We start from the raw sequence: 26048 nt of genomic DNA on the forward strand, positions 1-26048 counted from the left end.
ACTTTGTGTATGCTAGAGAATAGTATACTATATAACTGAATCTATGCAGCCATCTGATTTTACTTGAGCCTGTTTGGAGATGGTACAACGTACAAAGACAGGACTCAAATCGATTGAAATATTTGGCAACTGTTGTTAAATAACGATAAGTCGGTATTGATAGACAAAATTAAGAATTAAAGAACCTATTACTCTCAATTTTTTCGAGGTATTATGCAAACTGCTGTTCAGGTTCGAATGATAGTGTAATAGGACCCCGACTACTCACAGCACACGATAAGGTCCCTTGGGAATGTAAGCGATGTAGTTTATTGTAATAAGCTGTGTAATATGCCACACACTAATATGTTCTCGCTATTCAATCCCAATCTGTCCGTTTGTTTGACCGCTGTCTTCTCCCGAAATGACATTACAAGTTCATGAATCTTCGTAAATTTCTTGCATTCTTCATCCAATTCCCTTTATTCCATTAATTTCATCTGCAAATGTTTTAAAAGGTGAGAAAGTGATATTCACTAATTTAAACAAATTTTGTTTCTGATCGAAAAATAATGGTGAACCCCAGAAGGTGTATGAAAGAATGGTGCATGGAGAAATTACCAATTAGCCACAAGTGCCTTGCCCATTTAAAGGTGCAGCAGACCTTAACGTGGGGTCCGCCGATCCATGGTATTTGGAGTACTTTCGTATAGAATCAGAAACTGGATCTAGAAAAAATAATCGGTCTTACATTGAGATTACAAGGAACAAATATTCTGAACAAAAATATGTTTAAATTATTGGTTTTTACCTGTGGCAGCCAAGGGACAGTGTAGCTTGTAATACATTACGGAGGAAACATTTCTTCTATGTCTTTGTCGTCGGTTCTGATGATTTATTCGTATCACCAGTTACATGAACAGAGTTCATCTGACACGAAAGTGAATCTGGACTCATCGAGGCCAAATTCTGGAAGTCAAGTTTACGATCTGCGCCAGCATTGGAGAGTCCGACCGTAAATTAGAACTGCCACCAAAGGCGTGAATACATCATATCTCGTGGAATATGTCATATCCTGACACGACTAACGTCCTTTTGAAATAGTAAGTGTTATTCAAATGAGAAGTCAATTCGTTTACATTGCTGCATAGTCGAAACTGTGGTGTTACCGTACGTACTCCAATGGTAAGTAATGAATGCGTTGGATCTATGGGGCAACGTCTTCGGCAGCTTTAATTTACGTTGACTCCTTCGCTGCAAAGTACTTTTGCCTTCCCTGGCACTCCATTATCATGCTTATTAGGCGCATATTCTCACTTATTTTGTTTGACTTCACAGCGAAAAGATGATTTGTGGATGGTGTGGTTGCTCGCAGATTATTCTTGTATAGCAATGAACTGGTTAGCAACTTGTAGCGCTGATTCTTACGTGTCATGTTTTACAATCTGTTATATCAAAATGCAGTTTACTCTGATGACGATGGTTTTTTTCCGAGTCGGGGTACTCACGCTTCACCCCCTAACACGTTGGCAACTGGAAAACCTAGTGCCTGCGCGATCTCATAGATGGTCTGTCATGTTGACTGAGTACACCCAGCATACCTGTTGACATTCGCGGTTGAAAAACAGTACAAGGTCTGCTTATCGCCCACGTTTCACTTTCGTACAAAGCTACACTCCACACACATATCTTCAGAGAAGAATTCCGAGTACTTAAGTTCATATTAGATGTTAAGCATCTTCCTTGCTGTAGCCATCCTGCATTTTACATCCTTTGCGCTTCGGCCATAATCGGTTATTTTCTTGCCAAAAATCAAAACTTATATACTGCTCTTATCGTCTCATTTCCTAATCTGATTCCTTTAAAAGCGGCTAATTTAATTCGACTACAGTGCATTACGCTTGTTTTACTTTTTTTTATGTTCATCTTATAATATCTTTTCAACATACTATCCATTCCGTTCAGCTGCTCTTGTAAGACGTTCTCTGTCTGTGATAGAATTACAAAGTAATCAGCAACCCTGAAGTTTTTATACTTTCCCCTGCACTTTAATTCTTTTTCCTGATTTCTCCTTGGTATCACGGAAATCATTCTCCAATTTCTTGTACAAAGGCGGAAAGGTAATTTGAATTTGCATATTTTTACTTTAAGTCCTGAAGATGTTGTATAGTAGTTGCGACATAATAAATGTAAAGTACCAGTTTGCTTTTGTTCTACAATATTACTTTTATTGTTAACCGGTTTTCGGCTTACAAGGCCATCTTCAGACATTTACTGGCTCAGTAAATGTCTGAAGATGGCCTTGTAAGCCGAAAACCGGTTAACAATAAAAGTAATATTGTAGAACAAAAGCAAACTGGTGTTTTACATTTATCGTAATGTTGTTCTACCAAGAACCGACGGAAGATTCTGTTAATATAGTTGCGACATTTTTCGCTTTTCATTTCTTGATCTGAAATTTTGTTTGTGAGACAAAAACAGATATATTTCGATTTAAAATAAACTGCTTTTGTTAAAACAGACCCCCATATTTCATTGAAGGTTATAATGTTCGTGGAGTAATACCTGCAGCAATGATCTAAAAATTTTTTACATGATCACAGTGTATTATGAAGAGATATGAACAACGGCATGTCATTTGGATTTGACTAAGGAAACGAACTACCTGCACAAGTGATGGTATCAAGACTCGCAGTACATACATCTGCATCGACATACATATTCTGCGAGCCACGGCGGATTGTACATTTTAACACTACTAGTCATTTCCTTTCTTGTTCCACTCACAATAGAGCGATTTGGTGGCAGTAGAATCGTTCCGATGCCAGCTTCAGATGCCGGGTCTCTAAATTTTTTCAATAGTGTTTCGCGAAAAGAACGTCGTTCTTGCACCGGGGATTACCATTTGAGTTCATGAAGCATCTCTGTAATACTCGCGTATTGATCGAACCTACCACTGTAACAAATATAGCACCACTCCCCTGAAATTCTTCGATGTCTTTCGTTAACACGACCTTTTGGGGATCCCAAACACTCCAACAGTGCTCAAGACTAGGTCGCACTAGTTCTATACGCCGTTCTATACGCCTCCCTACTACCGTCCTTACATACCCGCTCCATTTCATATCGCTCTGCAACGTTAAGCCTAGCTATTTAATCGACATGACTGTTTCAAGAAGCTCAATACCAGCGATGTATCGAGACACACGGGAGTGTTTCTTCCACTAATCTGCATTAACTTATATTTTTCTACATTTAGAGCAAGCTGCCATTCATCACACGAAAGAGAAATTTTGTCTAAGTGGTCTTGTAGTCTCCTACAGTCAGTTGCTCATCCTCTTCGCGGATTATTTCTGTATATAAAAAAATAATAGCGGTTGTATCAAGCTTCCCTGGGACACTCCTGACGATTTTCTTGTCTGTGATTAAAACTCGCCGTCGAAGACAATATACTGGGTTCTGTTACTCCTCACATATGTGGAAACCTAATCAGTATGCTCTGACCGTCGTGAACAGTCTGCAGTGGGGCAACGTGTCAAACGCTCTCCGAATATCTTGTAATATGAAATCTACCTGTCGTCCTTCAACCATGATTCGCAAGACATCATATGAGAAAAGGGCAGTCCGTTTCGCACGAGCAATGCTTCCTAAATCCTTCCTAATATGTGAACAGTAGCTTTTCCGTTTCAAGGTAATTTATTATGTTCGAACTGGGAATATGTTCAAGAATTCAGCAGGAAACCGATGTTGAGGGTATTGGTCTGTAATTTTGTTGGTCTGTTATCTTACCCTTTGTATGTACAGGAGTCACCTGCATTTCTTTGCAGTCGCCTGGGACTTTGCGCTGGGCAAGAGATTCGTCGTGTATGCAAGCTAAGTAATGGGGCAATGCCGTAGACTACTCTCTGTAAAGTAGATTTGGTATTGCATTCATATCTGGGGACTTACTTGTTTTCCACTCGTTCGGATCATTCCCTACGCCAAGGGAGCTTAATACCATGTCCTCCGTACAGGAATCTGTGCGAAGGTCCAACGACGGTATGTTCGTACCACCCTTCTGCCGTCCTTCCTGGAATACATTTTTGTGGTCCATGAAAGAAGATGCAGGATTCTAGACAGTAGAGAAATGGGTTTCCTACAGGCTCGTGAACGATACATGACACATAGCCTTCAAGAGTAAGTTGCTGTGATGTCCCAGGAGATAAATGTTACACTATATGCAGAATAGAGGCACTGAACAGACTTGTCGAAACACATCTTTCATTTGAAGTAGGTAATGTTGGCTGGTTGGTGATTAAATGCCGTCTTCGTCCAATATTCATTTTCTGCAACCGGTGGCTCCGTAAGTTAAGATTTTATGTTTCTAGAATAAATCCATAAAAGACACGTTAAATTGGCTTTTATAAGTCAACTGATTTAGTCCACGAGAAAAAAAATTGGTAAGTTTAGAAGTTTAAAAGCTACATAGTTTGCTCATGGAGACCGTATTGCATCCACTATGCTTTCTGATTCTAGGCTGCAATTTGTCACTTTCCTTACAAATATGGGCCGGTGGCTGACAGAAAATTCTGCACGAATTAAGATAGTATCGAAAAGTCTCTTCGACCTCCGCTCAGAAACAATAAATTTCTGCGGAAGTGCCCTTAGCGCAACGATACTTTGTTGCAGAAGTTAATTACATCGAATATTTTCAGAATTTCGGATAATTTCAAGATAATCTTCTAGGAACGCCAAGGGCTGATTTTATCAGTCCTCCTTGTTGAATTGCCCGCATCTCGTGGTCGTGCGGTAGCGTTCTCGCTTCCCACGCCCGGGTTCCCGGGTTCGATTCCCGGCGGGGTCAGGGATTTTCTCTGCCTCGTGATGGCTGGGTGTTGTGTGCTGTCCTTAGGTTAGTTAGGTTTAAGTAGTTCTAAGTTCTACGGGACTGATGACCATAGATGTTAAGTCCCATAGTGCTCAGAGCCATTTTTTTTTCCTTGTTGAATCCTAACTTGTAATTCCATCCTATTTAGACTGAAAGCTAAACTTAAACCTTCCACTTTTCGAATGACTCTTTAATAAATAGTTTAGTCGTTCTTTTTTACGATGTAACAACGATTTTTATGCGCGAGAACAGTATGTTGCTAAAAAGTCCATGAATCTAGTGTGATGTAGCGTTCAAATAGATACTTGAACCAAGCAACTGCATCAAAACACTCTTAGTATCTAAGAGTTAAGCCTAATCAAGAAACGACGAACACTGACAGATGAAAGGTAAAAAACTATTCTAAGTGGGTATCACTATTTCCCCAAAAATGGAATTTAACTCTCTGATTAAGAAATAATTACTGCCTGCTTCCGAAGAGACGCGTGATTCAGATGGCACTACATTACACCTTAATGTCTACATTGAGCCTCCCAGTTTCTTGTAAGCAGTGTTGTTTCTTCTTGAGGTGACGTCACAACGGCCCAATGTGGCACTGCTTTGCAGAGTAGACTCCTCGTGTGCTCTGAACCACGTCCAACACAGGCCTCAGCGTCGCCGTCACGAACTGTCATTGCACAGCTGTATTTCTGAGTTACGGAAAGTGTCGTCCAAGGCCGATGACAGGTCAATAAAGAGTATCCACTTATAAAATATCAAATTTCTGATTTTAACAGCACGACGAGAGACAACGTCTGCGGAACTGTCACTATCTTATCAAAAGGATCCGAACACCCCTATGTAATGCGAAAATGACCAGTAGATGTCACGAGAGTCGTACTCATCGGTATGAAAGGAGGCGGAGAATATTGCGTTGTCAGTAGACAAGCAGTAGTAGTAGAATGGGGCGATCAGGGGAACTCGCAATAGACATTGGCTGTCACCCGAGAAGCTAACTCATCCGGGACGTTTCAGTCCTTCTAAATCCGGCCGAGAGTAGACTGATGATGATATGACTGTAAAGCAGAAACGCGACGGAGGAACCACAGCTGAGGATCTCATGCATTGACGGATCGGGACCGTCCTGCAGTACGGAGGTTGGTTGTAAAAAGTTGAATGAAATCAAGAGGTAGGAATCACTCCAGGCTTCCAAAGCGCTGCTAGCAGTGCAGCTAGCTAAATGACTGTGTGTTTGAAGTTAAACAGAAATGTGGTGCAGTTTTCGAGCAGCTACACATAAGCAAAAAGTTTCTGAAGTCAGTGACACGTGACCCTTGAGGTGACATAAAGTGCGACGCCACTGGATAGTGGATAACTGGAAACTAGTGATTTGGAGTGATAAACCACGCTGTACCCAGTGGCAATCCGATGGAAGAGTTTGGATCTGAGGAATGCCTCAAGACTTAGAATAGTTAGTTTGTGTTCTAGGCCTCCGGCAATGTGTGTCCTGCTAAAGACATGTGTAATCAACAACACCGAGACTGGGTCGTGATGAAATGGAGGAGTCCCCTGTTCCCATAAAGGTCCCTTTCGTTTTACAGAATGATTGTCGTGAATCATTCACTCGGTACATACGCTGGAAAACTGTGGTATGATGCCTGTTTTGATGCAGGGAGACGTCTTCGTGTACAGAAACATCATACTGGAGGGATCTGCAGGATTTTATGTTTGAATTCGTGGACTGAGGAATATTCTGATACCTAAAGGGACAGAGGTACAACCAAATGTGCTGCTTCCGATGTATATTGGTCCAGTTTTCTCCTTCATGGACAGTACGGCCTACCAGAATAAAGCAGCTACAGCGAATGAATTTTTCGCAGGTGAAAATAAACACTGCATTGACTAACCATTGGCGTCTCCGGTCACTAATCCTACAGTGTTTGTTTGGGAGGCATGTGCAGAAGAACGTCAGCCGGTCAGATGCTACCAATGACTTTCCCAGGTCTCCGCACACCACAGTCTAACGAATAGGGGAACACAGACATACACTTGAACTGTCATGCTGCCGGCAGACGTATGGCATCTACGATAACCTTAACTCACTTGAATGTTCTGTTGTTGCGGAATATAATGGCTCTATGTTTCAATTTTAAAATGCGTATTTTCGGATTCAGAACTTTTCTACATATTTACATGTACTGGACACTGCTATATGTCAGATGACGTACGTCGTTCTGCAAATCGTCTGTAATTCTAGTAAAGAAACTGCATTTTGGACTGTTTCTAATAAAAGCTTTACCTACCTATTCCAGTGTGACACATGTCACTGTCAGAGTGACAATGACGGCGTGTCAGAATTGGAGTTGTACTGAGTGCTTTTTCTGTATGACTTTACTCTTCACTATGCCGATGGTGTCAGACCAGTGCCGAAGGAGTGTGTAAGCGACGCAGTTTTCCATAGGTTTGTACAAAAGTTATTGATTAAGACGTTTGTATAGGCCTACACATTACTCGCTGATGTCATGGTAAGGATGTGTGATTTATAACACTGGCAGACTTCGTTTCATAAATATTAACACCGGTCAGTGACATGAGAGCTGACGTTATCTGTTAACATCTTTTGGTATGGTCAGCACGGTCAAAATGAAAGAGGGTGATCAGATGGAACTGAAACCAGAGCTCAAAGGAAATTGGAGTGAATATGGTCCAATGAAAATATTCACTTCACTACCGCCAGATTAAGACTCAATTAGCACACCACAATGATTAATAGCAGCTGGTGAAGAACTGCCTTTTGGAATTGGTTACGCTTTATTGAGAGTACAACTGTTTACGTAACAGGGGAGAAACGGCAGAGAGCAGACACTCCGTAATCGCTGCTGAGCGACAGCAGAATTCTGGTAAGGATATCTTTGTGGCATTTTCTGTCATAATTCATCCGGTTAATGGTACTTATCGACTTAGTTATGTACCTATACAGACTATGTACTGAAGTGTGTGGTGATTGCCTCCCTTGTATTGTCAACTCATATGGAGTATATGAAAATAATATACGTAATAGTACTGCATAGTACAAAAATTTAGCGGCACAAATAATCAATGAAATACAGCTCCATGAGTTTGTACTACATCACGCATAAAGGATTTTGCTATAAAATACTACACTCCTAATCTCCGAGGCATACACTTCTAACGGACCATAAACGAAAGGGACCATACACTCCGCCCCAACAGGCCATGAAGGCCAATGGTACCGACCGGACGCCGTGCCATCCTCAGCCCACAGGCGTCACCATATGCGGATGTGGAGGGGCATGTGGTCAGCACACCGCTCTCCCGGCCGTATGTCAGTTTACGAGACCGGAGCCTCTGTCAAGTAGCTCCTCAGTTTGCCTCACAAGGGCTGAATGCATCCCGCTTGCCAACAGCGCTCGGCAGACCGAATGGTCACCCACCCAAGTACTAGCCCAGCCCGACAGGGCGTAACTCCGCTGATCTGACGGGAACCCGTGTTACCACTGCCTCAAGGAACGGACCATTTGTTTTTGAAATAAAGTGGGTTACACAATTCATCAGAAAATTTTTCTTACCAGCCCTTTCACTCCTAAGTATTCTGCTTACTTTGGTTGCAATTTTCTGAACAAAATTAATTTACATATCGTTCTTGTTCCGTTTTTAATTACTTTCACTGTACTACATACCATCTTCGAGCGTAGCAGATACATTTGAAATTAGTAAGACACATAGTGTTCACTTTTTCTAGGAAATAACTCCTTTTCGTGAGCCATATATTCAATGTGAGACAGCCACCAGCTTGTGAACCACGAATGTAGACGTACAAAATTGGAGTTCGATAACTATTTATAGTGATGTGCAAACCTTTAGGACGAGAGAAACTTTCGCGTAGTGTGTCACTGCCAAGTGTGACTCGATGAAACTGGAACCATACGTAGAAATAACTGCTACAGTATATAACGAAAGGTAACTGAAAGAAATACGCAACGAGACGAAGAGAAATGACATTTTTAATTGAAAGACGATAATTACACTACAGACATCGCGATTTATGATGGCCCACTGGACATTACAAGATACAAATGGTTCAAATGGCTCTGAGCACTATGGAACTTAACATCTATGGTCATCAGTCCCCCAGAACTTAGAACTACTTAAACCTAACTAACCTAGGGACATCACACAACACCCAGTCATCACGAGGCAGAGAAAATCCCTGACCCCGCCGGGAATCGAACCCGGAAACTACAAGATACAGGACATGGTTCTTAATCGGATGTTTGATCGCATTGGACGGTAACGCATGCTCTCCAACGTGCTCCCTTGCTCGCCACAAGGTTAATATGAAGGTCTTGTTGCATGCGAGTAATTCCTCCACGAATGCGGTCGACACCGCTGAGTAGTCAAAAAATGGTTCAAATGGCTCTGAGCACTATGGGACTTAACAGCTGTGGTCATCAGTTCCCTAGAACTTAGAACTACTTAAACCTACCTAACCTAAGGACATCACACACATCCATGCCCGAGGCAGGATTCGAACCTGCGACCGTAGCAGTCGCACGGTTCCGGCCGGACTGCGCGCCTAGAACCGCGAGACCACCGCGGCCGGCGCTGAGTAGTCGTTGATGTATGTTCAAATGCTGAAATACGTTTCCTGAACGCATCCCACACGTGTTAGATGGAATTTGAGGCAGGCCAGTGCATTCGCCGAATATCTTCTCATTGCAAAAGCTCCTACACCTGCAGTGCTCGATGCTGCCGTGCATTGCTGTGCATTACAATGAATCTACACCCGAAAAGATGCACATGGGGTAGAAGTACAGTGCCACCATGCCGTTGGCCGGTGAGCATACTGGGTTCAAGGATATGGAAGTCAGCACCCATACAACTTTATGCCTCCCATACCATAACACCTGGACCTCCAAACGTTCACGTTCGACCATGTTCGGGAGTGCATTACTTGTTCCCAACACCCGCCAAATCTGAGTATCTCCAGAATCACTACTCAAATTGTGTTTTCCCTCATCCGAGAAGAGCACGCGACCCCACGTGTCGTTGTTCCAGTCTAACACCTCTGGCACCATCGCAAACGGTACCGCCATTGTCCTAGTGTCAACGAAACACAACGGCAAAGTCATCATCCCAAGCGTTTCAGTGCCGCTGTGGAGCGTGTGACTACGTACCTTGCAGTCGTGTTAAATGTTGCAACTGTACCCGCTCTTTTACTTGGGTTCATTCTTACCTGTTGCACTATGTAACGGCCATCTCCTTCTGTAGCTAACGTAGTCGACCACCTCTTCTCCTTCCGGCAGCAGTGCCTATGCTTCGAAACTCTCCTCACACACGTGAAACGATGCGGTGAGCGGTATCGAACTCCTGGGCTACACCCGTCACACTTCGTCTTTCAGCCACACTGGGTGGCCGGCCGCTGGTGGCCGAGCGGTTCTAGGCGCTACAGTTTGGAATCGCGCGACCTCTACGGTCGCAGGTTCTAATCTTGCCTCGGGCATGGATGTGTGTGATGTCCTTAGGTTAGTTAGGTTTAAGTAGTTCTAGGTTCTAGAGGACTGATGACCTCAGCAGTTAAGTCCCATAGTGCTCAGAGCCATCTGAACCATCTGAACCACACTGGGTTGCCGCACGGACTGCGCGGACCCTCCCGACGGAGGTTCGAGTCCTCCCTCGGGCATGTGTGTGTGTGTGTTGTTCTTAGCATAAGTTAGTTTAAGTTAGTTTAAGTGGTGTGTAAGTCAAGGGACCGATGACCTCAGCAGTTTGGTCGCTTAGGAATTCACACACATTTGAACATTTTCAACTTCGTCTTTCTTCCAATTTCCCGATGATTCTTCCGCTTGTGAAATCATACAAATGTTGTCTCCGAGCCATGTTATAACGAAGAACACCAGCACAGCGCACCGTAACTGCTCACTGATTGACACAAACTGTCTTTTGCCTTTCCTGCAACTGTGTCGTGTTGTGGGGTCAGCCCCATTTGGCGCTATGGTCAGGCTAACGTCACGTCACCTTTCTGTGCACGACTGAGAGACATCTGGCAACATGCTCTCGCACTTCCATTTTAATATCTTACTTTATCGATCTCGTCCCAAAGTTTTGTAGAACACCGTATTTTCAAATGTTTAAATGTTGTTTTATTCTATCTAACGCTTTATTTATCTTTTTTTAGCTACCTTTTCATCACTAAACGACTTTCGCAGTAGTCGCACTTACTTACCGACTGATTACACTACTTTATAAATGTTATTGCAGGAACATTTTGATGCCACTGAGGTGCACTTAAGCACTACTACAATTAGCGAAATAACTGGTGTATTAATGTATGTATTAAAGTTTGTCATTTCATTAACCACTAAGCGTCTAGGGATAAATGATTATAAATATCATGCGAAACACACAAAACGATGACATGAGAAAAAATCTTGGACATAAGTTACTCCTTTACAAATTTTGTCCCCATTTACAAAAAATTGAACACTGACAGCGAGTAAGAGGAAAGTTAAGATTAAGAATCATTTGTGGATAGGTTATAGCGAATATTTAAAACTTTGAAACTTCCAGACAGATTCAAACTATGTGTCGAACCGGGACTCGAAGTCGACACATTGAAAAGCAAGTGTCTTGGCTCGAGTCACGGTATGGTACACAGTTTTCATCTCTCAGGAGTTCTCGAACAGCCCATAACAAGCTGCAAAGGGAAAGATTACTTTAGATATTCTTAACCCATTTAATTTAACACTAATCGTTAAAATAAATCGTAAAAATACGATTTTGAATAACCTGCCATTCTGCATCCTTGCGACGCAGTATCTTAGTCCTACAGAAGAAAAATGAATGGGACCTTTCTTGTAGGAATTTTAATGTAGTTTAATTTTTTTCTGGAAAATATTGCCAGATGGCGCGGTTTTCGAGTTATCCAAGAAAAACATGCAAAAGTGAAATTAGAACTCCACGCCCTCTCGTGGCCACCACCACGTTCACACCTCAGCGGTCAGGATTTTTAGTATGTCGTTTTTAGTACACCCTTCCCCTTACTATTGTACAAAAATTTGAGATTACACGAATTTTTCCCCTATTCGAACTTTTTTGGTCTTTGTTGTGTGGGCTACAACACCAGAAGCGGACATTCTGTGATTCTTCCTAGGATTCAGCGTGGCAGTGGAAAAATAGATGTGAATCTATATACTGCTAGCCATATTCCACAGCACACTACTATTCTCTGCAATAATTTGTTAACACAAGTTATAGTTTCTGAATACTCACTCAAATGCCAGGTGCTTGTAATTAAAATGACGGTGTTCCGAGTGCTGCAGTGTGGGTTTTATACATCACAGGACGGTGAAACATAGTAGGTATGTTCATTAATCGGTGCGCTCGTATAGAATCCTGAAAAAAGTAGTAGTTCCACTTTCTGCCACCAGGTAAAATACGGCGCTGTAACCAGTCAAAATATGATGTGGGTGCAGAGAAAGGGAAGGAACGATCAAACACATGATAACAGTAGTTCTGGCACGTTTATTGGTATATGGTCAAAAGTTACAACGTGTGTTTAGTATGGTCTCCCGACCCAGGAACATGCTGCATCCGTAGCGACGTGTTGTCGTATGCTATCCCTCTGATCAGGAAGTGTCCGGATACACCCCTGACAGACAGAATCTTTCAGTATCCTCAAAACCAGAATGGATTTAGGTCCGGGGATCTGGAAGGCCACACATCTGGAAACTGTCTAGTGATGACACGGTCGTTACAAAATGTTTCTTGAAGCAGATCTTTCACCTGGCAAGAGATATATGGTGTCACACCATCCTGTATGAAAATAGTGGTGTGGACACAGTAAACTGCAAAGCTGGAAGCAAGTGTTGCACAAGGTGGTATTTTTAACGTGTATACGTTACTGTGCACCTAACAGGCCTGTGAGGTGTCATCTCCTCGAAGAAAAACGGGCCGAGAATGAAGGAGTTTGTGGAACCACACCACACACTCCCGTAAGACGAGTGCAGTGGAGTTCCTGCACAACATGTGGCTGAGTAGAGTCCCATAAACGACAATTCTGTCCATTTACGGCATCGTACAGAGTAAAATGTGCCTCATCCGTCCAAGGAATATTCCCCAGCTGCATTTCATCCATTCCCATGCATACCAAAATGGTTCAAATGGCTCTGAGCACTATGGGACTCAACATCTTAGGTCATAAGTCCCCTAGAACTTAGAACTACTTAAAGCTAACTAACCTAAGGACATGACACACACCCATGCCCGAGGCAGGATTCGAACCTGCATACCAAAAAACTAGGCGCAAAGTCAAGGAGTTGTACTCTATCTTGGGGCTTCATTTGCTGTACATTCAAGATCTTGTGGGAATGCCACGGTAAAATGCACCGCAGAATACTTTAGACCTGTTGACAAGGGGAAAGACGGCTCTCCTGGCAGAGCTGGAACACTGGCAGCAGAATTTGTGGCATATGTTGATGCCAAAGCAGGATCTATTTCACAGTCTGACTGCTTACAGCGCCATATATTCACTTGGCGGCAGAATGTAGAACTATTATTTTTTCAGCATACTCCACGAACGCACCGGACAATGAACATACCTACAACGTTTCAGCGTCCTGCCATGTATGCAGCCCACACTGCTGCGCTCAGAAAACCATCAGTTTAATTATTACTACCCAGTATGTGAGTATAACGTACAGTAACGTTTTCCTCGTAATGTATTCTTATAAACAGCTATAAAACTGAAAGTGCTTTCGACCATATTTGGTTTAAACTAAAAGTTTTAATGTGATCTGTATGCTTACACAACACTAAAACCTTTATACAACGCATTTTGTCAACTGCACTAATGTAGAACTGCGAAGGCTTCTGCGCCTAGAGTCAGTTGACATAAAAGTTTTCTGTGTGCAGTGCTGTGCCGTAACGAAAAAACAAGGAAAAAAATTACTGGAAACACCAATAATGGAGCCACGTTTACAGTGGCCGAATCGTTAGTTCTCCAGTATAGTTTCCTATGTTATGATATTCATAAAACTTTTATGGCAACTGAATTAATGTAATCAGTACATACAGAATTGTTGTTTTGGGTATGAATATTTGTCTCCAGATATTCTATTGGAAACACTAGTATAAATGAAAACAATGAAATAAATATTTTGCATAATCTCTATTTTGTGCTCTTTCGTTTGCAGTCGCTTCCTATTTCTTACAGTAAATGGTGTCATGAATGATAACAAAATCACCCCATATTTGTGACTCTGGGATTGTGAGAAACATTGAATACTTCAGAAAACAATCATGTATATTATCTTATAATATTGGATATTGCAGAAAATTTTAAATTAGTGTTAAGTAATTAATTAATTAATACACAGTACATCTAATAAGAATACTAGAATTAATTTTTAAATGCCCCAGATTAAAAATAATTACCGAAGTAGTGGAGGAGGTTCTTATATCAGTTGATCAGCGAACTGGAACTGGGTATCTGAAACAGAAAGTTGTCCATTGTGAACTAAATGCTTGGTATAGCAGTTTTGCGCATCTATGTTTTAGAATCATAAGAGGATTAGCATTGTATATTCATCTTAAACTGGTAACAGATACAAGTTTGTGACTAGTGTATGGGTCCATGCAAACACATATTACAACTAGACCATAGTGAACACGTTGCAACTTGTGACAATATTATAACAAATGTGCTAGAATCACCGTTACCATGTGTTCGAACGTTCCTCTCCTTCTCCTGCAGCCACACATTTTCACCTGGTGGCAAAAAATGGAACTATTATTTTTTCCAGCATATTCCACTAGCGCACCGATTAATGAACATAGCTAAGATGTCTCAGCGTCCTGCGATGTACACAGCCAGCGTAGCAGCACTTGGAACACCGTCATTTCAATTATAAACACCCTGTACAATGCGAAATGTGGATTTACTCGCAAGAAGAGAACAGAAATGCTAAATCTATCCTTACCTTCTTAGTTCAACAGCGAAAACAGAAAAGACATAAAATGGTAAATGCGATTAACACAACATTGCAGCAAGAGGTGTAGACGTATGCTACGAAAAGGTGCCGTACCATCGAGATCTGCTCTCTTTATATCAGACATCGCAAGTGCTGCACGACCGAATGCTATGCACTGAAGAGAGTTCGAGCATCAGGGACTTCGAATGCCACGTACCTACCCTCTTTTAATTTCTGTTCTCTTATTACCACCTGTGATGCAGCAAGGTTGCATAACCGCTCCGAAAGACTGTTTGTATTATCTATACGGTGGCTAAGAAACATACTACAGGACATTCGCTACGTCGTTTAGTATATCAGCTGTTTGTTCTAAATGATGATTTTAACTGTTAGTACAGAGGCGTGTACGACATTGTAAGTACAGTGTGGCGCGCTGCAACACATTTCGCATAACAAATTTACAGATCTCAGTGAACAACTGAAGCTAACCAGGATTCGCCAACCTCTGAGCGTACATAATTTGTTCTAAATAACCTCACAAGAAAATTTATATTGGCTCACCATTCAATGGACCAGAGTACTTAGCACGGTAACTATTCTGGACAGCCACCCTCGACTGTGGTGTATCTCATCATGTTGAAACTACATCACCGCTCGATTGGGCAGTAGCGCATGTTTCAGAAACGCTGAGAGTTTATCTTGAAGATACTATAAGTGAACTGCTCCAGTTACATTCCTGAGGGGCGTGTGGTCAGCACACCGCTCTCCCGGTCGTTATGATGACTTTCTGTGACTGGAGCCGCTACTATTCGGTCGAGTAGCCTCCTCTATTGGCATCACGAAGCTGAGTGCACCCCGAAAAATGGCAACAGCGCATGGACGCCAGGATGGTCACCCATTCAAGTGCCAAACCACGTCCGACAGAGCTTAACTTCGGTGATCTGACGGGAACCGGTGTATCCACTGCGGCAAGGCCGTTGCCCTACGAATATATAGGGTGGTTGTAATTAAATTTTCGCTGCGTGAGCCAGTACAGACGGAAAAGTATTAGCTGCATGGGTACTCAAGTGTGTAAGAATGATGTTAATACTGTGCGCTCCAGGAACTGCGTTGTTAGCGGTGTTAGTGTCATGACGCGTCAGGCTCCGGTACTTGTACGGCGACGTGATGTTGAACCACAACCAACAGTGTGTATTACCGTTGTAGACACTCAACATGGTTGTTGACGAGGTGAGCAGGGCTTTATTCGTAAAGTTGTTTGTCAAAACAATAGAAATAGTGCTGCTGCCCTTCGTGAGTATCGGCGCATTAAGCGGAGTTCGTAGGGCGCATGCTGTCAATGTTGAATAAGCCAAATTTATGCACCTTTATCTCTCAAACCAATGTAGATAATGTAGTGGGCTGACAAGACAGCCAGTCCACAGTGACGGGTAACCGAAAGGCACGCGTTTACACACGCCGGCTGGCGTTAGGTCTGAAACAGGATACGTAATGAATGCTATAAAGAAAAGTACGTAGCTGCTGGAATACTTAACTTTAATCCATCATTTGTATACAGCGTTCTTGATGATACAAGTGAGACTCTCTCTAGAAATGGTTAATGGCGCCTTGCTAGGTCGTAGCCATGGACTTAGCTGAAGGCTATTCTAACTATCTCTCGGCTAATGAGAGAAAGGCTTCGTCAGTGTAGTCGCTAGCAAAGTCGTCGTACAACTGGGGCGAGTGCTAGTCAGTCTCTCTAGACCTGCCGTGTGGTGGCGCTCGGTCTACAATTACTGACAGTGGCGACACGCGGGTCCGACATGTACTAATGGACCGCGGCCGATTTAAAGCTACCACCTAGCAAGTGTGGTGTCTGGCGGTGACACCACAGATAACAATATAATTTTTTTCAGATAACTTATACATTTTAAATGCGAGCATTGACTGGTAACAGTAAACTTGTTGTTTCATTTAATAACTTATTATTAAACAGACCAGAAACACTACGTGAAATAACCCTAGAAAACAATGTGGGACGTACTAGGAACGTATCCGTTAGGACAGCACGGCGAAACTTGGCGTTGATGGGTTATGGCACCCCGACGCAATTGCTTTTGCTAACAGCAGACATCGCCTGCAGCGCCTCTTCTGGGCTCGCGACTATGTCGGTTGGACCTTATACGACTGGAAAACGTTGGCCTGGTCAGATGAGTCCCGATTCCAGTCGGTAAGACCTTACGGTGGGGCTCGATTGTGGCGGAGATCAAACGAAGCTACGGACCCAAGTCGTCAACAAGGCACTACGCAGGCTGGTGGTGGTTCCATAATGGTGTGGGCTGTGTTTATAGGGAAATGACTGGTGCTCTGGTCCAACTGAACCGATCATTCACTTGAAATTATTACGTTCGGCTACCTGGAGACCATTTGCAGCCATTCATGGACGTCATTTTTCCCAAATACGTCATTGGACCACAGCTGTTCGCGATCGGTTTAAAGAACATTCTGGACAATTCAGACGAATGATATGGCCACCCACAGCGCCCGATATGAATCCCATCGAACATTTATGAGACATAATCGAGAGGTCAGTTCGTGCACAGAATCTTGCACCGGCAAGTCTTTCGCATTTATGGGCGGCTATAGAGGCTGCATGGCTCATTATTTGTGCAGGGGACTTCCAACGACTCGTTCATTCCATGCCACGACGGGCTGCTGCGCTGCGCCGGACAAAAGGAGGTCCGACATGATATTAGGAAGCATCCCGTAACTTCTGTCATCTCAGTGTATGTCTACCGCAGCAGAATTAAGAGATAATGTTGTGTCTAGACAAGACAGTCTAGACACAAGGCGAGGAAGCCGAAAGGGCACGCGTCAACTCACGCAGGTGGGCGGTAGGTCTGTAACAGGATACGTAATGAATGCTATAAAGAAAAGTACGTAGCTGCTGGAATACTTAACTTTAATCCATCATTTGTATACAGCATTCTTGATGATACAAGTGAGACTCTCTCTAGAAATGGTTAATGGCGCCTTGCTAGGTCGTAGCCATGGACTTAGCTGAAGGCTATTCTAACTATCTCTCGGCTAATGAGAGAAAGGCTTCGTCAGTGTAGTCGCTAGCAAAGTCGTCCGTGCAACTGGGGCGAGTGCTAGTAAGTCTCTCAAGACCTGCCGTGTGGTGGCGCTCGGTCTGCAATTACTGACAGTGGCGACACGCGGGTCCGACATGTACTAATGGACCGCGGCCGATTTAAAGCTACCACCTAGCAAGTGTGGTGTCTGGCGGTGACACCACAGATAAGATACAAAAGCAGCAGAGATATATATTTTTTTTAAATTATATCAGTTCTACTGTGAATATCAGTACGTGTGAGACCATGGATTCGTACATATTCAAATCACTACCAGGATTTCCCATCAGTAGGTACTGGCTGTCACAAAGTTTCATGTAGCTACCACATGTAATTTTTGATGTACAGGTACATAAAGTATAAAAACGTCATTTTGGGAAAATCTCGTTTAAGTTTACATGATAAAAACTCACTCATATTTTTAAATTAAGACTCAAAAGCATCCATCAGCATATTCAGCATCATCTTCTCTGGTACCTTCCGCCTCTAACAGCTTCCTCCTTCATGTTGACCATGCTTCTGCGGTAATAAACTCGGCTCCACGCTGTGCCTCAACATGTCTCGACTTGCCTGATGATTTTAACCTCTTTACATTTTGACAGCTTGGGGTGATGGTAAGATGGGCTAGGTCACTGTCTTATTTTCCACATGTTTCCATAATTAAAGGTTAATACAACGTCACTAACTCCACGTTTCAGTGTATTTAACTCTACAAACACATTTTGGGCGCTCTTGGGCACTCTTGTCCGGATAATATTATCGAAAGGCTAATTGGGATTCTGAATCCGCCCAGTAGACGCTTTTGGAGGAGGTATGGGTGAGTTAGGTTCCTATAAATTCGCTTGGTGGCTTCCATAACAGCTTCAGGAAGAGAGTTCTTGTGTTCAAAATCCACTCCTGAATTTTCATCATTCCGGAATTTACATCACGATTAAGATACAGTTGGGCAAATTGAATGTATCGGTTTTCTGTCATTTGAAAATTTGAATAACTATGAGGCCAGTACGGCTGTCTTCATACTTTATAAATCATATCCGTAATTCCTGATGGCTATTTCATAATACTGCTGAAGCTGATGTATTGCTTTATCACTCAGTCGACCCCTCAGCGGCTTGCCATCTGACAACGTCGTTGTGCGAAGAGTTGGTTCTAATTTTCTGAGGCGTGTGCTAATCCTCTTTAGTACGAGTCCACTTTCCTTTATCTCCACATTTTCATATGGATTTGAGTCAACTGCACATATAGATAGATGTTCCAGAATCGCGTACAAAGAGAAGCATCCCCGAAATTAGGTAGTTTCAGAGATATGCATGTAATGTAATAAAATTAAAAATAAATTACTTCTAAAAGTCAAAGATAAGTTGTTTACCATTTTGAGCAGGAAAGAGTGAAGAATATTGTAGGACTTGTTTCGTAAAATGTCAAAAATTTTGATTTTTTGTCTGTAAACTCCCCTTAAAGGAGGTCACCTTTCCTCACCAAGGTTGAAGAACATGATTCGGAAATTCGAATTAACTGGCGATTTGGGAGTTGCTCCTGAGTGAGGCCGACGGCCAATTGTGCCACAAATTGTTGAAGAAGCTACTGTTGCCGTGGTTGAGAATGCTGAACCCAATGTGCGATTTTCAAGCAGAGAAAGAACTCTGTTTCAAGATGGCCACCGTGTCGGTAGAGCGTTAACGCCCACTTCGGTCTTACCACGTATTTACGGTGGAAAACTGAATCCACAAACTTTCGCGCTCGGTTGGCGACTGCATGTCGTGCCATTGATGCCACTGTGAGTGCAGTTCGTACGGTTGATACTGTAATCATAAAAGACGTGTAAATACTTTTCGTGATATCGCCTGTGTGTAATAGTTGTTACTCCGCGGCCCGGGTCGTGGCGCCCCACGTCGCTTTGCGCTTCTGTTTACGAAAAGTCAGCTCGGCTTGCATCAGCAGCAGCGGCAGTACCTGTACCAGCTGCCACACCTCCGGCCACCGGAGACATCGGCTTCAGCGGCGGAGGCAGCGTGTGACATCAGCGGCTGCAGAAAACAGTAGACGCATCAGCAACAACGCCGTCTGTATGTGAGTAGCGACAAGCAAAGTAGCAACAGGGCCGCGAAACGTCATTCAACAGGAATGTAACTTCTTGTCCCCTGTAACTGCTGTTTCCGTGCCAAAGCCAAATAGACTAGAAACTGACTATGTTTTAGAAAATTATAAGTGATTTTTTCTCCCAACACCTCACATTGTAAAGAATTTGGGATGCCCGCTTTGTGCCACCCTGATCGCGCTGTCTCCATTCTTACGTGAAAGCTTGGATACTGGAGACAACTACTTGGTCTCTGCTGGTGACAACCGCCACTAGTCCTTGTAGCGACAGCGGATCACCAAAAATAGTAATCACGGTTACTTCAGAAGGAATACAGGATGAGAGCACAACGGGCAGCAGAAAAACAGGTACTATAAAACGAAGTACCTCTGCTGAAATCGCATCGTCCGTAACACCTTCAGATGCGTCGACTACGGAAAAGATCGCCATTTATACGGAGCTTCAAAACGAACTGAGGTATAAAAGAACCTCAACAGCTATACCAGCAACAGTGAAAAACAAAATTTGGGTGCTCGTCATCACTCAAGCAAAATCAAAAGGGCAGAATGAGGAGTTAAGAAAATGAGCGTTTACGTAAAGAATTAGCTAATGCCAATGCACCAGATGCACTGGAATGAATTCATCGTCTAGAATCAGAAATAACCGATCTCAAAACTAGAAAATCAAAGATTAGAAAGTTGATCAACTCGACTGTCCTTTGCGGCAGTTACGGCCGCTGGCCCAGCATCAAAACCGAAGAGCAAAGTAGAAGTACCAATACAGCATGCCAAATCAAGACAGTCGAGTGTTTTCTTCAAATCGGAAAACAGTCAAGACACCAAGGCCATACGTGAAACAATCAATAAAAATAATCAGTCCGATACAAGACAAAGTAATATTATAAGCAATCAGATCCACAGCAAATACAGTCGTCTCAGAAACGGAAACACAAAACAGATAAAAGGAAAATCATAAACAAGACATGCAACTAAAAGATATTAAATGTGAAGAGTCGAGGAAATTCTGACCTCTCCCTACAGCGTATCAAGTCGCAACTTAAGGAAGAATCCTACGAGGAAGTCAAAATAAAGTTCAAAACAGGCCTAAAAGGTAAACAAACAGTTAATAACGTCCTGGAAGTCACTCCAAGGGTTCGTTTTCTGCTGCTGCAAAGGGAAAGAGTCTATATTCAGTTCGAGTACTTATACATCGGAGATTTTGTCGTTGTTCTAAAATGCTTTAATTGCTGGGACCTAGGTCATCCGCCAAAACGTTGCTGTTAAGAACCAGTCTGTGGGAAATGTGTGAAGACAGGCCACAAGAAGTCAGAATGCCGAGAGGAAGACACAGATGGATGCATATACACCGTGAAAATATGGAAACAAGACATGTGATAAGGCAGGGGGACCTGACTTCCCTGCCTACAAGCAATTGTACGAGAGGGAAATAGAGCGCACAGAATATGGCATTACCGATAACGTTCAATAACATGAAGTATGGCTACAACGGTCAGACACTGAAGCCCTTCTTAAATACATGTATAGATAAGCAAATAAATAATAAATAAGTGCATTAACTGTCACGACAACTAAACATTCCATTGGTCCACCATTCGAAAAGTCGGGAAGCAGTAGAGCAATCTATAGTGCTGTTCCAGGCTGTCGCGGATGCATATGGTCATCACATTGAGCAACGCTTGTAACGTGTAACCTAAACATGGGACGTAATTAAGAAATGTTAGCCTTTCATGAGGAAACTAAAATGTATGTCTTGGAATGGTTTATTCGTTGCTTCTCTTCCACATATCCTTAAAAATGCTTCCACGGAGTTCAGTGTCCTAAGATCACGCTGCCAAGTAGCATTGCAGTCAGCTGTTGTTATAGCGCCAATGAGACGCGCTTTTAACTATTTATTTCTGTCAAACAAAAATACATGAGTTTTTCTGGCTCTCACTCGAAACGCTACGAGTGGCAATGGCCTCGCGTTCTCTTGACACTGACTGCATTTCTACAAGTACATCTACATCCATACTCTGCTGACCATTGTGAAGTTCAGCGTTAGAGGTTTCACGCATTAGTATTTCCTCCCATTACATTCGTATATGGAGAGCAGGCAGAATGACTGTAATTGGTCTCACTTTGTCTTCACAGTTCTTGCGGAAGCAGTACGTAGAGGACTACAGTATTCCTCACTCTTTCTTGAAGCTCTGCAAGTAGGCTTTCATAGGATAGTTGGCGTCACTCTTCAAGGTTTTTAACTATTTGCGTGACGCTCTCCCACGAGCCAAACGGACCTGGGCCATTTGTGAAGCACGAGCTGAAAAGTAATGTCTTCGAATTTTTTACTTTGTTCTCAATATGCGTTGAAGTGTCACATGTTGTCATTTTACTCTATTGACCTTACCAGTTCGCTGAGTCAAGTTGGTGCCGTTAGTGTGTGTAACGTGGTGGTGTGCAACAAGTATGTGTGGCCGAGCGGTTCTAGGCGCTTCAGTCTGGAACCGCGCGGCCGCTATGGTCGCAGGTTCGAATCCTACCTCGGGCATGGATGTGTGTGATGTCCTTAGGTTAGTTAGGTTTAAGTAGTTCTAAGTTCTAGGGAACTGATGACCTCACATGTTAAGTCCCATAGTGCTCAGAGCCATTTAAACCATTTTTGCAACAAGTATGCTTGTGCGTGAGAGACCCACAGAAAACGGAAAGTACGAATTCGAAGGGTTCGTCCACACTTGAAGCAGCCTCTCCTTCAACATGACAAACCAGATTACACACGAGCGCTGCGACATCTGGAACTATTCGAAACCTTGGATTTACTGACATCGATCATCCTCCATAGAGTCCCGACTTGGGCCGCGCGGGATTAAAACCTAACTAACCTAAGGACATCACACACATCCATGCCCGAGGCAGGATTCGAACCTGCGACCGTAGCGGTCACGCGGCTACAGACTGAAGCGCCTAGCACCGCACGGCCATACCGGCCGGCGCGCGGGATTAGCCGAGCGGTCTCAGGCGCTGCAGTCATGGACTGTGCGGCGGATCCTGGCGGAGGTTCGAGTCCTCCCTCAGGCATGTGTGTGTGTGTTTGTCCTTAGGATAATTTCGGTGAAGTAGTGAGTAAGCTTAGGGACTGACGACCTTAGCAGTTAAGTCCCATAAGATTTCACACACATTTGAACATTTGAGTCCAGACTTGGCCCCATACCACTTTAATCTATTTCCGAAACTTAAACAGCACCTTCGAAGACTTCACTTTGATAGTGATGAAGTGGTAGGAGCAGAGGTGAGTCTGAGCCTCCATCAACAAAGACAAACATTCTACAGCGACGGTATCCACTAACTGGTCTCTCGTTGGAAGAACTGTGTTCGTAGCTAGGATGTCTATGTTGAGAAATAAATATGTAGACACAATGAATAAAGATGTAGAATGCTAATAACGTTTGTTTTGTTTTAAAAAGGCTAGAAGGGCTTTCACATAAAAATTCGTAGGCATTACTTCTCAGCACTCTGTGCTACATTCAGTATTCCCTGTTAGTCCTGTTCGGTGTGGATCCCACACACACCCTTGAACAATATTCTAGGATGGATCGTATGAATGTTTGCTGAACAGTCTCCTTAGTATAGTATCTAATTCTGCTACAAAAACATCCACCCCATCCAGTGTACGAAGCTGGTGGCGTATATAGAAAGATAAGGACTTACCAATGGCCGGCCGCGGTGACCGTGCGGTTCTAGGCGCTCCAGTCCGGAGCCGCGCTGCTGCTACGGTCGCAGGTTCGAATCCTGCCTCGGGCATGGGTATGTCTGATGTCCTTAGGTTAGTTAGGTTTAAGTAGTTCTAAGTTCTAGGGGACTGATGACCACAGCAGTTGAGTCCCATAGTGCTCAGAGCCATTTGAACCATTTTTTGAACTTACCAATGCCTGATGTCTTACGTGTGTCTGATTCAACTACAGCGCTAAGGAGGGTATAAAACATTGACAGGATGTTAGAACGTAAAGCGACTTTGACAGTAATTTAACTTTTCTTAAATAATTTTCGGCAGTGAAACACTTACTGTGCAATGGGTACCCTACCTACATCACACTTCACGTGTTATTGTGTTACGTGTGACCTTCCGCTCCAGAAAATGGAAAGAGAAAGTAGCCTCTTCGAAATGTCGGCCTCACACGGCGCTCTTATATGGCAAGAAACCCGTAAAGATGTTATTGCATTGAAATAACGGGAACCTTCGTAGACGTTTCCTGCCTCCGTCGTGATCTGATTTTGCGAGTGCCAAAACTCAAACCCGGAAATTCAATCATAAATAGAGAAGATTTTTCCGGAGAGTGGCTAGCTGCACTGAACAGAGGTGTATCTGCTTAAGCTGCAATTAGAATGAGCGGACGCTCGCTCGAGTAAGTCGGCCTTGGCGCTACCGCAACATTTACATTCGTCAGCGTTGACTCAGGAAGAGCGATTTCACGCGCCTGTGAGAAGGATGAAAACTCCGATTGGTTTATTCATAGCGGAGAACAGATTTTACTCTCACTACTTATTAAATATGCGCGTTTACAGATAAGTGTGACATCTATATTGATTGTCACTCTCTATTTCCAGCTTTAACAAAATGTGCTGTATGCCAATCACTGACCAAGGTAGCATAGTGGGTTGGAAACAGGGACCGCAGACGAGTGGGTTTCAAATCTCCTCCACCACACTTTAAGTTTACTGCTGTTCCCAGAAACTGCTTCAGCCGTAGCTGCGGTGGTTCCTTTATTAACTTTATTCGTCCAAGAATCATCTCATAATGACACAGGACTTGTCAAGGTGATTTAGTGTCAAAACAATAGGCCAAAATGTAACACACAGCATACAGAATGTGCTTTAAGAGAGTAGGACAGGTATCCTCCGGGGATAGGACAAGTGCTCGGCCGTGGGCTAGATTAAGGAACCATCACTGCTTTGCCTCAGCGAGCCAGGAAAACCACAGGAAACCCAAATCAGGATGGCTGGACAGAGCAGCTCCGTCCTCCCTAATATGGGGTCAGTGTCTTAATAGCTGCAGTTTCATTCGGTAATTCTCTATCATACAATGTTTCTTCATTTACATATAAAGAAATTGCAACCAATATCTTTAGCCTCGCCCAAATGATCTCTATTGACGTCGAAGTCATCGGTAGCTGAACGCAGAGTCAGTATGAAGAAAATTTAGTCAAACCGAAACGCAGATGGTCAAGTCAGGGGAGCGAGCAAGCATTTATTGGAGACCAATGTTCAATAGATTCGAGTCGCTAAGCGATGCATATGATTACGATGAAGGAAACAAACACCGGGTAGTAAATCGGCGAAGGGGTAATGTGAGCAGCCGGCCGGAGTGGCCGAGCGGTTAAAGGCGCTAACAGTCTGGAACCGCACGACTGCTACGGTCGCAGGTTCGAATCCTGCCTCGGGCATGGATGTGTGTGATGTCCTTAGGTTAGTTAGGTTTAAGTAGTTCTAAGTTCTAGGGGACTTATGACCACAGCAGTTGAGTCCCATAGTGCTCATAGCCATTTGAACCATTTTGGTAGTGTGAGCAACAAAACATGTATTCGATGTATCAACACGGTCACCAGCTAGTACTGATTTACGAATGGCCCTGATGACGTAAGCACGAAATGCACTGTCGTCACTTGAGATAAGTGAATACTGAGCAGCAGCTAAGAGTCAATCTGTCCTGCCGCCGGGGATGAGTAACCCCTCCGTCTTCCGGCGGAAGCCAGAAGGCGATTAAACTGGCAGTGGGAATCTCAGGTGGGCTGTAGGGGTGGCAGCCCCTCACAGGAATAATTGGAGTTAACGCTGTGATTGCTCGCACGCCATAAGGCGCTTCGGTTGCAGGGACAGCTGTACGCCGAGCAGGAGGCGAACGGGCAGCAAAAACTGCTGACAGATTACCACACACACGACCGCGTGCTGCTGAACGCTTCCTTGCGCCGAGTCCTGATTTCTATCTTCAGCCGCAAGACGCTTACTTCCCCGCAATTAGTCTTTTAATTAAATGATTTATAACTGCAGCTC

At 43.4% G+C, this 26048-nt stretch overlaps 1 protein-coding gene and 1 pseudogene across 4 annotated transcripts in view; both read right to left on the reverse strand.

Annotated features, from left to right (window-relative positions):
* LOC126183887 (neurogenic locus protein delta) overlaps positions 1-26048 on the reverse strand; it is a 1431801-nt gene that overhangs the window by 139840 nt on the left and 1265913 nt on the right. For all 4 annotated transcript variants that reach the window (XM_049926201.1, XM_049926198.1, XM_049926199.1 and 1 more), the window contains one exon: positions 14282-14336. The gene's annotated coding sequence lies outside the window, so the exon portion shown is untranslated. The remainder of the gene's footprint in view (positions 1-14281; positions 14337-26048) is intronic.
* On the reverse strand, positions 15681-15799 carry LOC126185471 (5S ribosomal RNA; annotated as a pseudogene).

Source organism: Schistocerca cancellata, chromosome 4 (genome assembly GCF_023864275.1).
Source record: "Schistocerca cancellata isolate TAMUIC-IGC-003103 chromosome 4, iqSchCanc2.1, whole genome shotgun sequence".
NCBI classification, from domain to species: domain Eukaryota; kingdom Metazoa; phylum Arthropoda; class Insecta; order Orthoptera; family Acrididae; genus Schistocerca; species Schistocerca cancellata.